Source organism: Lutra lutra, chromosome 7 (assembly GCF_902655055.1).
Source record: "Lutra lutra chromosome 7, mLutLut1.2, whole genome shotgun sequence".
Classification (NCBI taxonomy): domain Eukaryota; kingdom Metazoa; phylum Chordata; class Mammalia; order Carnivora; family Mustelidae; genus Lutra; species Lutra lutra.
In genome coordinates this window covers 85,692,088-85,697,604 of record NC_062284.1, presented here as the reverse complement: position 1 = coordinate 85,697,604, position 5,517 = coordinate 85,692,088, and the positions used below count along the sequence as shown (strand labels likewise).

General features: G+C 37.1%; 1 long non-coding RNA gene across 1 annotated transcript in view; it reads right to left on the bottom strand.

The window, feature by feature from the left end:
• The window catches only part of LOC125104205 (uncharacterized), a 160,626-nt gene that overhangs the window by 4,005 nt on the left and 151,104 nt on the right, over positions 1-5,517 (bottom strand). The window lies entirely within an intron of this gene.

The following is a 5,517-nucleotide window of genomic DNA, read 5'->3' as shown; positions in this document are numbered from 1 at the left end:
TACTTGGCAAATTATTCATTAAATGAATTAAATATATATATATATATTTTTATTTGAAGATTCACTGGACCCAGATGGTAAATGCCAATGACTATTTTTCCTGGTATATTGAAAGTTAAGCTGCATTTTTAAAATCTGAAGATATTTGTAAAATTCATATATGCCTAACAATTTCTTATAATGATACCAAAGTAAAAAAAAAAAAAATCATATACATAGGCAAGGGGCAAGCTAAAATTACTTTCAAAGATTTAATTTTAAAAAATGGTTCCAAGAAATTTAAGACCTATGAGATCACTTCCTCACACACTTCTAGGAAACTTTAGTCAAAAGGAATGAATAAAACTGTGAGAAAATCCTTAGACTGCAAGAGGATCGCATGCTTCTGCTTTTTAAAAAAGTAATTGAAGTAGCTGGCACACTGCTTTCCCTGTGTAAAAAGTTGGGATCATTCCAAAAACAACCCTTCCTTATAGGACAAAATGCTTCAAATGTTCTTACTTACCTCTTAAAACTTGCAGCTCTTGGTAAGCACAGAACTGTCAGAGGAATTTATTACTGTGAGTACTATTTTCGTGTCTTTTTAAATGGCCTTTCTAGGATGTCCTTTATACTGCTATAAATCATTAGGAAACAATTTTTTTTCCAAGTTTTTTTTTTTTAAGATTTTATTTATTTGACAGAGACCACAAGTAGGCTGAGAGGCAGGTGAAAGAGAGAAAGAGAGAGAGAGAGAAAGAGAGAGAGAAGCAGGCTCCCCACTGAGCAGAGAGCCTGATGCGGGGCTCGATCCCAGGACCCTGGAATCATGACCTGAGCTGAAGGCAGAGGCTTTAATCCACTGAGTCACCCAGGCACCCCCCCAAGTTATCTTAAAAGCATGAATATTGATATAGGTTTAGATTATCAAACAGAAGGGTTATTAATAGATTTTGCTACTCTAGAATTGTGGAATTAGCTCTTTTTTTAAAGTATGAACTATTTAAAACATACAAAAGAGTATAGGCAATAATAAATATCAAACTACCACCCAGTTTTAACAGATGTTAACACTTGCAGTATATATTTCAAGTTATATATATATATATATATATATATATATATATATATTTTAAAGATTACTTATTTATTTGTCAGAGAGAGAGAAAGAGCGAGTGCACCAGCGCAAACCAAGCAGAGGGAGAGGCAGGCAGAGGGAGAAGCAGGCTCCCTGTCTACAAGGAGCCCAATGTGGGACTCATCCCAGGACCCTGGGATCATGACCTGAGCCAAAGGCAGAGGCTTTAACCCACTGAGCCACCCAGGCATCCCTCACTTCTTATTTTTAAAGGAACAGACCAGGTACAGTTATAGCAAAACCCAATTGCCTCTCACTCCTTCCTCTGTCCTCCCTCTCTCCCTCTCTATTTTATCAGACGGAACCATAATCCTAAAGTTCGTAGGCATCATTCTTATGCATTTTTTTTACTATTTTTTAACATATTACATTAATTGTATCATCCTTGTATTTGCTACTTTTCACTGAACACTGTTTTTGAGTTTTAACCACATTGATTTTTGTAACTATAGCTTGCCTATTTTAACTACTATTTAACATTGCAAATGTATAAGTAAACTAGATTGTGTCCTTCATTCGGGGGACCTCATGAGGGACACTAAAATTGTTTCTTCTCTTTTTAGTTCTTGGACGGTACCCCGAACTTTGCGATGCAGCTTCTGGAGTGGTAGCTTTTCATGCACATAGCTTCCTACCTTGGAAAACAAGCTACCCTAGAGGTTTACTTGAATGTTATTTTTAAAAAAGGATGCAAATTATTTCTAAATAAAAATATTACAGATAGAACTGGACATATCTAGCAGTTGACAGGAAAGTATAACGAAGCATAAAATGTATGTTCATGTTTAACTGTGACAATTCTGTTTCTTTCCTGTACCATCTCAGCTGATTTTAACATTTAGGGCTTAACAGCATGGGAAGTGTGCTTTGAAATTCACTGTTGCTAAAGAACTTTAGCCTTCATGTAGCAGCCTATTAAACAGCTGCTATTCACTGCTCTTGGAATCCTGACCTCAATACAAAGACGAGCATAGATGAACTCTCATGCCAATGAACAAATCTGGAGAAAAAAAAAAATATGACTGATGCTTGAAAAGTCCTGGCCTCTGACCTTTATTTGCCTTTATAAGGTAAAGTTGGGAAAAGAGAATTGAAAGGGCATTCTGTTAACCTTAGCCTGTCATCTGAGGCTGTCAGTCCAGTGTACCAAGATGGAAAAATAACAAAAAAGGAATTATGGAAAATTTATTCACTGAACATTTATTGAGTAAGAAGCACTACAGTGGGGCTGGGTATACACAGATACATAAAACTGATGGAATCTCTGCCCTCAAGCTTTAACCAATGTATGCCCTTATCCACAGCACTGACAACAGCCCTAGTGGCTCCTTTTCAAGAAAACTAGGGTTATCTGGAAATGCTCAAAAAGAATAACTAACATAATCAAGAGAATCTTTTTATAAAAATTACAGAAAACTTCTACTCAAATGGCTTAAACAATGAGGGTTTATTATTACACATAAAGAAAAAAAATTAAGATTGCTTAATGCACTAGTTCAGTAACTGTCACTGAAGACCTAGATTCTTCCCATCTCCCTGCTGTCACCTCAAGTCTTCATAGCGGCAGCATGGCTGCCACACTTCCAAGTGTCATATCTGCAGCAGGACAGCAGAAGCAGCATTGTGGGACAATGGCAGCAATTCTTTTCAGGTGTCTCTTTTCTTAGGAGACGCGCTCTTACATTTCACTGGCCAGAACTGTATCACCCATGCCTTCCTAAACCAATCACCGGCAAGAGGAATTACATTTTCATACCTGACTTAGACTACTTTAGTTCAATTAAAAATATCGAGCACAGAGGCGCCTGGGTGGCTCAGTCGTTAAGCATCTGCCTTCGGCTCCGGTCATGATCCCAGGCTCCTGGAAATGTGCCCCGCACTGGGCTCCCTGCTCGGCAGAAAGCCTGCTTCTCCCTCTCCCACTACCCCTGCTTCTGTTCCCTCTCTTTGGGTGTGTCTCTCTTTGTCAAATAAATAAATAAAATCTTTAAAAAATATATATATTGAGCACACACATGCCAAATGTTCTCTTACTTTTAATTGAAAAGACAAATACAAACAAACCAAAGGCCAAGTATTAGGTAAAGCTCAGGAATATGCATACAGTGATATAGATGCAAAATTTAAATCTCTGTGTTAATAAACTGATCGACTAATTTCTTTTTAGTGTTCCCATCAGACTACACTAGCTATCTGCTACTGGGAAACAAGATCAATGTTGGGAGGTGTCTATTCCCCAATAAAGTCTTACTGATAATTTCTTGCTCTCAGCAAAATAACTACAAATCTAAAATTTCAAATGGGAAATGTAACAGAAATTAGCCATCACTCAATATTTAAACTCCTACTCATTTCATCAATGAAACACCATTACTGAAAGAACACTTTCTTCTTTCAAGAAATACAAGTACATCCCTGACTGTTTTATATTTTGCAAATAGCCAAATTTTACATTTTATGTGGATGATTAGAAGGAATTCTTCTTGGATTAAATAATACTGCTGACAATAGGGAAATAATCCCTTGAATTTGTAGTGTACTTTATGCTTTCAAAGTGCTTTCTCATATGTTAATCTGAATTATATCTCATTTACTCTAGGAAGGGGTAAACAGCTGTGAAATTAATTCCTCATTTTTTAAATGTGAGAACTGGGACATGTCAAAAGTTAAAAGATCTGCCCAAAGACTTCACAGCTAAGTAGTTAAATAATCAGGATTAAAATCAAATTACTTCAGTCCTAATTCAATGCTTTTGGAGCTATTTAACAAACTTTCATGTAACTCAAAATTATTTGATACTGTTAAAAACCTAGTTAAAAAACTGTAAAAAAAAAAGTTGGAATCTCTCTTGTGAATAAATAAAAATATAACATCTTTTAGATCTTATCTTTTTCAACCTAGACGTAGTTGTTAGGTCCCTGAAATCTCAGGGCCTTAGATATATTAGGTTCAAAATGTTCCTTTTTTTCAAATGGTCCTATCAAAAAAATAAATAAATAAATAATAAAATTTAAAAAATGGTCCTATTACCTCTCCTATTAGAAACTGCTTTATATTTCATATAAACTCAGAATCCAGCAGGCCTTGGCCTAGACACTTGTGATTTTAAATTCTATTTATGTCCTGATTCTGAAAGAGCCAAAGTCAAATCTAAAAAAAGAACAGGATTACAAAGAAGAAAGATAGAAAGAAAAAGAAAAAAAAAAAAAAAAGAAGAAGAAAAGAGGGGGGAAAAAAAGAAGGAAAAGAGGGAAAAAAAGAAAGGATTAAATATAATAAGACCCTCAATGACAAATTTGAGAAAAATCTCACTAGACAGGACCTCGTGTAGGAAAAACAACTCTTCCTACTTTCCTGGATTTCAGGAGGATTAAAAAAATGAAGAAATGTTTTAATCTATCACCCCTTACCTCAAATCTTTGAGAAGTGATGGATAGGTGATAGGAAATGATGTTTTCCTAACAACAGCTAGCCCCTCAAGGTCCCGGAAACCTTGCTTCTAAAATTCCATAGAGACTTATGCTATCCCAAACCCCCTCCCAACTTGAAAGTATATAATCAGTCACCTGTGCCCACTCCCTCGGCAGCTCTTCCTGCCCACGGGTCCTGTTCCTGTGCTTTAATGAAACCACCTTTTGCACGGAAGACGCTTCAGGAATTCTTTCTTGACCATTTGCTCTGAACCCCAACATTCCCACATCACTATCACCTCAGTATGAGACACCCCACACCATTCTCCTAGATTACATCAAAGTCCTCGCGGGGTCCCCCTGCTTCTGGCCCTTGCCCCTTTGTTCTCTATTTACAGCAGCCAGAGTGATCCTTTAAAACAAAAAGTCAGTTCACATCACCTCTTTGCTGAAAACCCTACAATGGATTTTTACTTAGTTCACTCAAGAGAGACAGCAAAATCTCTCCAAAGGCCTGTAAGGTCCCCTGATCTGCCCACTCCATTCTTTCTCATCTCCTCATTACTCCTCAGCACCTTGCTGCCAGGAATGCACCTGCCATACTCCTGCCAATTAGCATGAAACATTCTTCCGCTAGACTGCTGTCCCAGAGCCCCTTCATATCTGTGCTCAAATCTCACTCTTAATGTGGGGACGGGGGTCAGTTGTGCCAGCAAACCAACAAGGCGCAGGTTACATTTGAATTTCAGATAAGCAATGAATAGCATCTCAGCGTAAGTATGTCCCAAATACTGCATGGAAAAAAAAAACGTATATTTAAAAAATTATTCATTGTTTATCTGAAATGTACATTTAACTGGAAATCCTGTGTTTTGTTTTCTTCTAAATCTAGCAACCCAACAATGGGTTCTACCCCCATCCAAGTATATCATGTCTTTCCTCTCCCCCCAGACTCCAGATTCCTCTCACCTGCTCTATTTTTCTTTTCTC